This window comes from Ciconia boyciana, chromosome 8 (assembly GCF_034638445.1).
Source record: "Ciconia boyciana chromosome 8, ASM3463844v1, whole genome shotgun sequence".
NCBI lineage: Eukaryota > Metazoa > Chordata > Aves > Ciconiiformes > Ciconiidae > Ciconia > Ciconia boyciana.
This window is the reverse complement of record NC_132941.1, coordinates 6,003,901-6,016,574: the sequence shown is the minus strand read 5'-3', so window position 1 is coordinate 6,016,574 and position 12,674 is coordinate 6,003,901. Positions and strand designations below refer to the sequence as shown.

The following is a 12,674-nucleotide window of genomic DNA, read 5'->3' as shown; positions in this document are numbered from 1 at the left end:
ATCACTAACACTGAATTTGTAAATTAGATTAAGCTCCTACCTGCAGAAGCAAAGGATGAAACTTTGCGCTGTGCTTCAGGTATAGACCATGAGAGGAGCAAATGCCTGGTCATGCACTCATGTTGGCTTGGTTCTCAGGACTTTTTACAGCTGAAAGCACTATGAAGAGGAGCCAGGACAGGAACAGTCCATGCGATGTTTCTCCAGCCTCTGGTAGCTTGTGCCATGACTGAGAGCTGAACCACCGCCCAGTGGCAGTCAGGGAACCAGCTGCATCAACTGTCTCTCTGTGTGCTTGGTCCCCACACTTTCCAATCATGGTCTTGTGATGGTTCATCCCTAGAAAAGAAGGGTATCTGGTGTTACAAGAAATATGGCAGATTCACTGTGGAGAAGCAGATGCCCTTGTTGCCCCCAAATTATCCATGGAATAATGCAAGAGAAGACATTACATGCTAGTATGTCTTTAATTTAAGGTAAGAATCTATGAAAACGCAACAGACGGAGACCTATCTTGCTTCCTCCTGTTTAACACTGGTATTGGAACTATTATGGGAGTGGTGGATATGATATTTATAGGTGAACAAGGCACCAATTGGCAAAGAGATGCAACATAGCTCTAAAGCCTGAGCTAAGGAGGAGGCTTAGTTTCCGTTGCTATTATATATCACCATATAAATTTAGCTTTCAGGTCCTAGACATTTTAAAATAACATGTCTAGTGTTAGAATAGAAGAGTATCAGAAAAAGTGAATTACAGGTTACAGGCTTCTAGTATTTGCAGTAAAAGAACTGTTATCATAATTACACCTATAGAGTACTCATTTATGTTGTTATTAGGTGAAAAGGGTGGTAGAATTAGGATGTATGGAAAGAAAATCCTGCAGAAGGGGAGCCAAATAATTTAGCTGGGACAAAGAACTATGGTGGCTGCTCAACACACTTCTGTTTTCAGCACATGAGCTCACCGTGTGCGTGTGGATCTGCAGTGTCCAGTGATTTGGGAGAAACCACTATAGATCACTGATATCTGGTACAAATGGAAACAAACCACAACCCACAGAAAAGCCTGACCTCACACACAAACCACCCCCAGACTGAGAGCTGGGTGCCGCCTTGTGCCGTTGAACATCTCCATAGTCTTCGCTAGGTGAGAATGGAAATTGCCCAAATGATTCTGTGAGCTTGATACCTCGCAGACAAAAATCCTTCCCACCACCAAAAAAAACCAAAAATCAAACCCAGACTCTTGAACGTTTGAAATGAGACTAAAATTTAAAAAAATATTTTTTTCAGAGGAAAGGTGGACCTCCATTTTGAATCATTATTTTGTGGTTGGGGCTAACTGGCCATTATTAGTACATAGGTACCCGCTGTTGTAAATCCACTGCATTGCCTCCTGGATGTCATTACTGAAAGTAAGTGAACTGTTGCTTCAGTGGCTAAAGATTTACTTGCTTAATGCCTGGTGTCATCAACAAATTCAGGCTGGCAATGACATCCTACTTGTCTAAGCTAATATATAGCTTCGCACTCTCCTTGTTTTTCTTCCCATTCAAACTTATGGCTTAGTGTTAACGTCTACCACTAACCAACATCACAGCTGAGGTGAATGAAGTGATGAATGAACACAGTTTGCATGTAGGTAATTAGAAGTCCGGCTGAGTGGATCGCATTATTTAATGTATCATCTTTGTATTTAAAAAGCATCTAAACAATATTATCTCTTCTATAACTCCATCTCTCCAGTGCTCTGACACCAGGGATGAATTGTGCTATGCATTTTGGTAGAGATTTGTTTTCTAAAAAATGATGGAACCACTTGGAGCTTAAATCATTGCTATAATAAGTTAGTAAGTTGTCCCTACTTGAGAAAACTCTTGTGTCAGGAGTAAAACTCCTTGTTTGGCTGTGCTGCAAGAAATAGCATGATATTTAATTATGACAATTCAAACTCATCTGGTTTCTCCAAGTGCAGACTATATTGATTCACAGTACTAGTATAGAAAAGGTGGAATTAGAAAGCTGGTTTATTCAGAAACTTACTTACTCCTAAAAATGTCTGTTCAGCTCATTTTTAAATTTGATTTCTTATCCCACGTGAATTACACTGCATTTCTGAATCTTAAGAACTGCTTCTGCATGATAACAGCTGATCGAAGTACCAGCATAGTTCGGTTGTTTTGATTGTAAGATTTTTGTTTGTTGCTTTATTGGACAATGGTGTTTGCAAAGAGAGATTAGGAGCACCAGAGACAGAATTGCAGACCATGGTTAGTGTGTGAGACTTAATATTAGTATAAAACCACAGTCTGTAAGATCAGTGGCAAATGAAACCAGCTTTCAGGCAGAATCAATGTCTTGTTCTGAAAAAACAGTAAGGAAAATCCGCACCAGTGTTTCAGCATGACAAATGAACTGAGGCAAGTTGAAGATAATCATGATTATTTAATATTCCACAGCTTTACAACTCGATACTCTGTGGACAAAAGATCAGAAGGCTGCTGAGTCCAAAGTTTTGAATCTTTGGGTCAATATGCTTCTCATGTCTTCAGCATTTAGTTCAATTTAGGAGGAAACAGTTCTGAGCTAAGATAAGATCTCAGACAAAATTGACGTGGACTCACAACATGGCCTAACATAACAATTTAATCTATCCTGTGCTTCCCCTGAAAGAAGGCTTAATAACTGTGGTATGATTTCACCTGCTGCTTCTAACATTTACTCATTCTTTTTTCCTGAGTAAATTTGGATTATCAGATGGCGAGCAGCTTTGTTCATGGCAGACAAACTTGAATTCATTTAGGATTAATAACAATGGGTTCAATCCTGGATTTAATGGCAGTCTTAATGAATGGAGTCTTTGGAAGGCAAATATTTTTTTGTGTTAAAGAGAAATAATTAATTCCCAATTTTCCTGGGTATCAGGTGATTACAGCACATGTCACAAAATATTTTCCCTATGTATCTACCCTCGGGCATACGAACTGCAGGAACGTTCCCCAAGCCCTGGCACTGCAGATACAGGCCATTTTGACCGTGTCATTTCAAAATCTGAAGTTTCACAATGAATTATTTGGTGTGAGGAAAAACATGTCTCTTACTCACAGTATTTTCTCAGGCCCTCTTGGTGATCTGATGCCGGGGAGTAAGGAGAGAGAAAGGTCCATGTCACTGTGATCCATCGACAGTCGTAGGTCAAGATAGGACTACTCAGATGGAGGAACCCAGCCTGGATCTGGATTTTGGCCCGATCCTCACCATTGTCTTAGACGTGATCATCTTCCACATTCCTGTGGGAAATCCCACACTCTTCATTACTTTCCCTGTGTCTTGGGAAGCAACCGGAGCACACAGCACCACTGTGCCTGGCCAGGGAGCAGCTGGCTGAGCCGCCAGGCTGGGCTGCGCTGCCCAAAACTGCGTACCCGCTCACCTCGGTAAAAATTAGCAGACTTCAGTAAATTTACCCTGCAGGCAATTTTACCCTGGAAAAACATCGCCCACATTGCTAGAGTTTAGGACAACAAATTAGAGCTTTTCATACACACTGAAAGCTTTTTTCTTTTTTTCTACACCCCATCCCCCCCCCCCCCCAGTAACATCCAGTTGCTTAATTCCATTTGAAATCAGCCGGGGTAGGCACCTAAATACCTAAATAATCTTGTCCTTCATGCCTGTCAACATCTTGAGGCACCTAACCACCTTTAGAGATGTGGTGTGAAAGCTTGTGAACGATGCAATCGAGGAGGGAAACAAAAGACAAGTATCCCTATTTGCTGCCCAAGAATCCACAAAGAATGCTGCTTCAGCTCTGCTCTGATTTCTAATTAGATTATGAGTGATGTAGGACTCTGAAGCCAAGCTGGAGTTTGTGCTAGCACTTTGCATGTATGAATGACAAAGGGACACCACTTTCATATTGATTTAAGCAAGCCAGTGGAAGAATGTTTAAACATCAAGTGCTTGATGCCCCAGTTTGCCAGAGCACCTGGAAATATCAAATTAATTCCAGGTGTTCTTCCATTAAGACAGGCTTGCTGCTTTTACAGCCACACACACAAAACGTGGCTCCCAGTTCCACAAATAAAAACTGAGTGGTTTCTGCTCCTAATGCCTCGATAACTCTGACATATTGCAAGTTCTGGAAAGAATTTTAATCTACATAGTTTTTTAAATGGGGAGGGGAGCGAGGGGGGAGGGATTTTAAATATGCTGCATACAATTTGTGATGGTCATCTCTAAAATGCAGCTCCATTATCCTTTTCCATTTGGAATGAATGAGGCTAATTAATTTCAGGCCATACTTGATGAGGTCAGCACCATACGAAGGGTGCGTGCTAGACATTGCTAATCTCTTTCAGCTGAGAGTGATGAATTAAAGATGAAGCATTCCTTTGCAGGCCTAATTTAGAATGTATATCAAAAACCTACAGCAAATAATACTATACCCTACAACAAAGGAAAACTTGTTCTCTCAGGCTCCCATGTAGGGTTGATTTTAAAGGCATTTTCATTTCACTTTGGAATTCCAGCTGTGGATGGGTGAAACAGTTCAGAAAATTCAAGCTTTCTCTCTTTCTATTGCTTTTATGGACAAAAGTAGGCAAGGGGGGGCTAAGGGGAGAGAGAAACTAGTCGGTGTTTGATGCTGTATATACTGTGATTCTGACTGTACGCTCGACATTTAGGAAAGCTGCCAGGGTCTTGTGCTCCCCAAGTACCTGTGACGTGACACACACCCCGCCACGGTGCACGCAGAGATTTTACTGTTGGGTTTTTTAAGTTTAAGGGGAAAGCTATCAAGTGTCCCGTTTTGTTCAGCATCATCTCAAGGATGTTTTGTTGGACGTTGCAGGCTTTTCCCTGGGAAGCAGGACAGGTCCGGCAGTTCTGCTGGGTCACCCGATGAAGACACAAGAGCTTCCAAGCCAACATGGAGCTGTATTTCTCCATAGGGAAAAATACCTCCCTATGCAAAAAGGTCCCGTCACATCTAGGAGTGCAGGTAGCAAAATCCAACAGAAAAAGTCACCACGAAAGCAACCACACCAGGTCTGGAAGCAGTACGAATTGCTACAGAGCTCTTGAATTTGCTGGACTTGGGGCTCAGCCAAGCTTTGCCACCTTTCCCTTAGGCAAAGCCCCCCATAAAGTCCATAGGGTTTTCCCCCAAGTGAGGGACTGCAGGATTTGGCCCCGCGGACGGCGAGAAATTAACCTTAATTGTCGTTTCGGTAAAACAAGGACTATGAAATCCTAATCCAGCCTCTGAAGGAGACTGAAAACAACAGACCACCAGCTTCCCCACCACTTTGCTCTCTAATACCTGGCAGTTTCTTGAAATTCTTGACAGGTTGCTGCAGCGAGCCGAAGTTCCCAACTGGTGGCCATAAGCGGCTGCCGTCTTTGTATCCCAGTAGTCCTCATTAGAACAAAGCTGCTTCGAATTAAATCCAATCTACATGCCGAATCAATCTTTCAACCCTTTGATTGCTTCTGAAAATATTTATATTTCTTAATAATGCACATTTTGTCCCACAGCCTGTGATTAAACCCAGACAAGGTCCGGAGAAGCCTGAAGTATATGGAGAAGGGGTTATTTTGGACAGGAAAAGAAAGATAAAGAACACAGGTTTTTCCTATTGTGAAACCATTAGAGTGTATAAATCTAGCAATTGCAGTTGTATAAGCATCAGAGTGGGGTTGTAATAAATACAGATTGGAGTATTATAGTAACCAAATGGAGTTTATGGATTATGTTCACTAGTTCATATTTCTCAGCTACTACAATCTACCTAGCATCGTGCTGCACTCAGCTCTATTAATATTCCCTATTAATATTCTCTTTACATGTTTGCGAGGAAACAAAAGTTAGGAATCAACTGCTGCTCTGTGTAAAACAAACATGTTTAAAGAATCATGCCCTCCAAAGAAAAAAATAAACAAGGGGATGCTGTAAAGCGACTGTGTTAGAAGGGCACGGGCTGTGGCTGGCTGAAATCGGCTCCATTCTGCCTGAAGTTAATAACTTCCATCTGAGTGAGAATCTGGCCCTAATGCAGGGCATTTGCTGGGTGAAAATTAGGATGTAAAAATGAAGACAATAACTGCTACTATCCCTTACCCGGCTAAATTTTTAAAGTGGTAAATAATAAGCTTTGGCTGGAGATGAGAAACACACAAAGGCTTTGAAGCTGTGCTTTGTGGTAAATAGCATATTATTCCCTCCTCAAAAAGTAGCATACATCACAGGTAAGATCTGTGGAGTTGAAGGGAAGGATACATTCCTTGGCTGAGAAGTAGCCCAGATAGGGCCTGATCCTCCAGAGTGGGAATTTGCCGTCGATTAAGAAGGTGGCCGTGGCTGGGGACACAGATCAGATAAAGGCACTGTACCTGTCTCCCTCCCTAAACATAAATGACTGCCCTTGTCTATAATAAAAGGGAAAAACTGACTTCGGAAAACATACCACAATAAATCTCCTTGGATAAAGTAGTACGATGCCTGGGGGAGAGGGAAAGAAATCCTAGAAACTGAAAATATATAGTGCTTATTTAATATCATTGTCATCATCAGCATCACATGCTAAACACATCTAATATACTGGTAAATGCTTGTGATAGTTTTGCTTGTGACAGTATCCCCTTTTATAATGGAAAGAAGGAAATATTTTCAGTCAAAATATTATTCATTGATTCCTTCATCACATAGTTCATTATATTAAGCTGTAATTTCCTAAATATGTTGGGGCGGTGGTATTATTATTATACATATAACCTGAGTCTTGACAGCTATTTTGCATTAATATATGATTTGGATGCTCAGTCTTTAAGGTAGAGAGAAGTTTTTACTATCACCAAAAATAAGGGGAGAGGAGTGATGGAAAAAAGGTCTCATAAATAGGGACAGATCCAAACTCTAATGACATGCATGCAAATCCGTTTTGGATCAGGCCCCCAGCAGAACATTATATTGTGTAACCAGTATTTTCTGAATATCTTCTATTGTTTGACAACCCTGATTTCACACTAAACTTGGAGTTCGTTTCCGAACAGAAGCTTTTTGTATAGAAACTTTAAATCATATCCCTTCATGAACACACACATACCATAGAGGATATTGTCTTATTAAAGAGTTTAAGCCTAAAGGTGTATGCCTATTTTTAAAAGAAATTTTCTGATTGTAGATAACTGCTCAATTTGATTTAGTGTCCAATGATAGTGATGGGGTTGATAACTGAGCATTCATCGGTAATTCATCTTGTGCTAGTAGAAATTTACAGCAAAGCAGTGCTTTCCCAACACTGACAAGTCCTATTAATCTTCTTCAGACACATTTCAATAGGTGTCTCCATCTGTGCCCAACATCTAAACACTCTGGCATCACTGGGGACTCAGAGACACCTTCATTTCAGGTTACACTAGTGAAAATGTGATACTAGATTGTACTTTATTTTTAACCTAATTCTCTCTTTTCATTCAATTAGCCTTTCTTGCCTGCATTTTTCTACTCATGTGTAACATCCTTTTCCCAGGAAGAGCTTAAAAATGAGATTTAGTTACTTAAAGAGACAGAATCTGCCAGGGCAAGAGCAACCAAGAGCTTAATACATAAAAGCAGGATAATAAAGCTTACACATACAGTGTGGAGACTGAATTGCAGCCGCAAAACACGTCCTGCATTGCATGCCCACGATATTCCCCTCCTGATGCACCTCTTACAGGCATTGTTCAGCTAGGACAGGTCTGAAACTAAACACCCCACCTCCAACTTCCCAAATTTTAAAACAATTGCAGAGTATTTGGGGTTTGAAATCCAGTATGTACCAAAACATCTCTGTTTGTTCAGGCTGTACGGGGATCACCACCATACATCCCCACTTCGCTTTACATATACGGCTAATGCATGAACAAACACAGCACAGTCAAATTACAGCAATAACATTTATGGGTGGATTATGTTCCAACTTCCTCGCTTATTAAAAGCAAGTAAATTGCACAGCACATGGAAGAGGTACGGTGCAAATGCGGGCGAATTTCCACTCGGAACCAAATGTTGTTTTTTCACTTTCAAAGCTGCGATGAGTTTGCTAGCAGACGCAGCACAGCTTTAAAGCTTACTCATTCAAAAATGTGTGTTTGGGTTCTTTTCTTTCCTCCTCACTCCATTTACATTTGCCTTTCAAAGAAGAGCAGATGCACACCGTTTGGGTTTGGGTAGCTCCTCCTGCTCTGAACTTTCTTCCTGAAAAGAGCAAACCATGAGCCATGCGACTGCTCCACAACTCGGAGGCAGTTTCAAACTTTGTTTCTGGCTTTATGAAGTTCTCTTGTGAGTCTTATTATAGATCTAAATGACCTTATTGTAGGTGGCAAGTTTAAATGTGCCATATTAATAACTTGTTATCCAAGACAAATTAAGTCCTTATGTGTCAAAAGCACTCTGCTCTGGATTACCTACAAGACAAGTATTTATTGAATAAACGTTGGATCCAATTTCATTTTAACGTGACTGACTGTATGCTTCAGCCCCTTAGAATGAGATAAAAGCACTCAAACATATAACTGTGTTGCAACATTACACCTAACTTGTCTATTTCTATTATTGTCTTTTTAATGTGGGATATCAAAAGTGTTTGGGGTTTTTAAGGGTAGTATTATTATTATTATTATTACTATTATTACTATTATTATTATTACTATTATTATTATTACTATTATTATTCTGAAGAGCAAGGAGAGAGATAGAAAAAAAGACTGGCATTCAGCCTAAAGAGAAATCATTGAAACAAATTAATCCTATGCCGTTTAAATTGACATGGTAATCCATCATCAGCAAAGGGAAACTCTGAAAGCAATCTAGAATCTGCAGTGTTCTTTCACTGGCCCTCAGGCACAAAGACAGATAGTAAAAGAGGAAGAGAAAAAAAAAAAAATCATAAAAGTTAGCAGCGCCTTAGCAAAGGAAAGGGCTAGAGAGAGCAGCTTTCACTTTTTCCTGCTTTCAACCATCCAGTTCAGAAAGCAACGCTGATTAACCTTCAGCCGTTGCCTACTAACGTGTACTTCTGTATGTCAAATCATCTTCAGCTGCTGAGATATGAGTAATTTCAAATAGTGCAGAGCCCCCATCCTATATAAACTCTACCATTGAAAACTCCGCCAAACGTCAACTTGGGCATTTTTGCTTACAGAGGGCCTTTTATTAGCCTAAACTTGATCGTTCCAAATGGACAATAAATTCTATCTTCACAGCCCTGAAGAAAAGAGCTGTACTATCCTAGGGAGTTTAACAGCCAGGATATTCATACAGCTAGCATGAAAAATCGGGGGGGGGGGGGGGTTGGCTTTGGGGTATTTTTTTTTCCCTAACCCCTGCTCTCTCAGCAGGGCTGTCCACTATAACGTTTGTTTCCCAAGGGTTTTTTCAATCTAGTTTTAAATATCTAAAGTGATGAGCTTTTGCGCACCTTTAAAATTTTATTATACTTATGGTCAGAAGAAAATATAAACCTCTTGGGCCTTGAAAGCCCATTGCAATACAGCCATTATCCCTATAATGTCAGCAGAGCTACAAAACTCTCTAGAAATAAACCTTTTAAGAACAGCTTTCCCTGCCTCGTGTTTTCTTTAAAAGTCAGTGGTGCATCACTTTTTGGAAAACGTTTCCCCTCTCTGGCCAGGTTTAGCAATCTGAAACAGAATATATATCACTAAATGAATAGGTTTAATTTTAGATGCTGAAAAAATAAATAGAAGAAGAGAGCTAGGGCAGCAATAATACCTTTCAGTTAGAAACAGACATAGTAGAAAGAAAAAGTCAGAACTTTAGTGCCAGGGGCAAAGGGGTGAAAGGCTGGCTAATATGAACCATATCCAACATCTGCCCTATTTTAATTTAGCAGGGATAAAGTTTCTTCTTTTTTATTATTAAGAAAACTTTATGTGGCAGAGAAACCCATGAGCTGTGTTATCAAAACTGTTTTATTGTCACACTGAAACTTAGAACTATTAAGAGTTGGTGGGGCAAAGAGATAAAAACTCCCCTTCTCTCTCCTTTTATACTCTGTGACAAGCCTGGGCTCGGGTCCTGGTGTCTGGGATGTCCTTTTCATGTCTTTATGAAGTACTGCTCTTGGGGCCGTAATATAAAGGGGAGGTTAATTGTTCAGGATGGGTCCAAATGATTGATTCTCCAGGTTAAAATAAATAAATAAATAAATAAATAAATAAATCTGAAGCTTTAAAACAAAATACCGCTGCGAAGACGTTCGCGGTAGTCGCCCTCAGAGATGAGTGATGGTGGTGGTGTACAACAAGTGTAAAGAAGGGCCGGACTGGGGAGCTGTGTGAGGAACAGCCCAAATTGCCAGGCTGGAATAAGATCTCTCTCCATCTAAAAGCATTCCACCTCGATAGTGCAAATTCTACTATAAAATAACAAAGTTTACTAAAACACATGTGAGTAGCTGCAGGAGTAAAAGAGCAAATTGGTTTCTGACAAAAGAAGGATGAATACCTTCGGATAATCTAAAGTTAGAATTTGATTGAAAGCATAACATTCCTTTAAGCATCAATATGCTTAGGATCCAAAATATGGTTATTTTATTACCAGTTAATACTTAGATCAAAGCAAAACACTGTAGCTCGAAGGGATATTCTCTCTGGAAATAAAGTTCCATGTAATTATTTCCTATTAAAAACTAAAACTGGTCTTAGATTCAAAAATTTGTGCTTCCTTACATGTGATATAATGCAAGCTTGTCAAGAGAGAGCAGACGTGCCATTTTTCACTGTTCGCTGGTATCCCTTTGCTTTAAAGTTTTCAGTTTAGCTTTAACCCTTTGAATGTGAAAAATTCTCATCTGATTTACCTCAGCCAAACACAGGGGATTCTTTTGGATGATATTGACTAATTTCTTACAAACAGGAATTAGAATCTGATATAAATTAACAGAATTTTGAATGAAGTCTCCAAACATAAGGAGGTAAAATATAAAGAAAATGATATGACGATTGATAGGCAGTTGAAACTTAAACCTTAAATTGCAAACAAGTATTTTACTCTTGGGTAAAACAGCTCATCTTAATTCAATTCGGGACACGGAGTTTAAAATATGCACTCAAAATATTTCCAAGGAAGCTGCAACCTTTCAGAGGAGAGAGATAAGAATGTATTTTAATTATGAGGTTATAAATATGCGATCTATTTATTTTTTTTTACCATCCCCTACTGTGGTACGTAACGTTGTTCAGATGCAGTTATATATCTAACTGTCTGTCTCTATTCCTGTCCAGGGTTTTGTTTTTATTTTATTTTTTCACTTTTTTTCCCCCGATAGTTCAATCCCTATTTATGTCATCTCTGATGCAGGCCCTGGGAAAAAAGGGATCTATCTTTCTGTATTTATAAACCACCGCAGAATAAATAAGGAATGGTTCCTTTTTACGACTGGTGGGCTAGTATTAGAAGTAGCAATATGAAATATTTAGACACATTATTTCAAGCTTTCCAGCTGCTTCTGATTCTGCTAATTATTTTTGATCTGTCACTCAGAAATAAAAAAAAACTTTAAAGAGTTCATTAGGACTGCGGAAAGGAAGAGGAGTCAGATATAAGGCAGCAATTATAATTTGGTTTTAACATTTCTTTTTATTTTTTGCTGACTCCTCAACTATATTGTTTAGTAGAAGGATGGCTACAATATAATTCTATATTAAGATCTTGTTAAATAGGGAAGGAGCTGAGACATTCAGCTGGGATATTGTTTGCTAGCTCAATTAGTATCCAAAGAATTTGAAAGTACAATAAGTGTATCTGAAGATCATATCTAAACATACTTACCAAAAAGTACCCACCTCTCTCAGCAGTTCACATATTTCTGCCTTCTGTCTGGGAGAAAAAAAAAAAAAGCAGTTCAGATGTATAGGTTAAGATTGGCATATGGCAAGGTTTGTGTGAAATACAAAGAAACCTGTATTTCACTCAACAATTTCATTGCTTAAACATATAGTTTAGAAGCATCTTTTCCTTAAACATGTGGTTCAGTAGCATTTTCTTCAAAGGAACAATTCAATGTGTTAAAAGATTTAAGAACAAAGAATGTGCTGCAAAATGCAAATTCTTACAGTGTTATACTGTGTATGCAATTATGTATGTAGGCAGATAGATATAATTTGAGAGTTATTAACTTTCAACATCAATGATGTACCCTGAATCAATACAATGTAACTACCTATTAAAATATAAACCAGGTGTGTTACCAGGCAAATACAGTCTGAGAAGCTTTTCTAGATTTTTTTTTTCTTTAAAGATTACAGCTCTCCTATGGACAAGAAGCTCAAGAGATTGCTGCTGGTCTTAAAGATGGAGATTGCTTTGCTTTTTGCAATATCTGACGTTTCTAGAATGTTTCATTTCCTCCACGTTTGGGAAAAAAAATATTAAAAAAAAAAAAAAAAACACCAAACCTCTGCAACGGTGTAAAGGGAATGAATTGTCTCACAAATATCCGTACATTTGGGCACCTCCCGGTGCATGGGAAAGAGAAAAATTCCCTTTCCATTTTTCCTTTGGATCAAGGGAGAGGGATGAAGGCAGCAGAAATCATTTCAAGCCTTGCCCCCCCGTCGGATCGACCCCTCTTCCAAATGCCTTTCTTCTGCCCTCCC

The 12,674-nt window shown here is 39.3% G+C and overlaps 1 long non-coding RNA gene across 4 annotated transcripts in view; it reads right to left on the bottom strand.

The window, feature by feature from the left end:
* LOC140656227 (uncharacterized) overlaps positions 1 to 12,674 on the bottom strand; it is a 33,292-nt gene that overhangs the window by 13,485 nt on the left and 7,133 nt on the right. For 3 of the 4 annotated variants that reach the window (XR_012044023.1, XR_012044025.1, XR_012044026.1), the window contains exons 2-5: positions 11,848 to 11,895; positions 5,329 to 5,577; positions 3,108 to 3,435; positions 41 to 339 (exon numbers count right to left, since the gene is read on the bottom strand). This is a non-coding gene — a long non-coding RNA (uncharacterized lncRNA). The remainder of the gene's footprint in view (positions 1 to 40; positions 340 to 3,107; positions 3,436 to 5,328; positions 5,578 to 11,847; positions 11,896 to 12,674) is intronic. The other variant, XR_012044024.1, reaches the window with a different exon arrangement.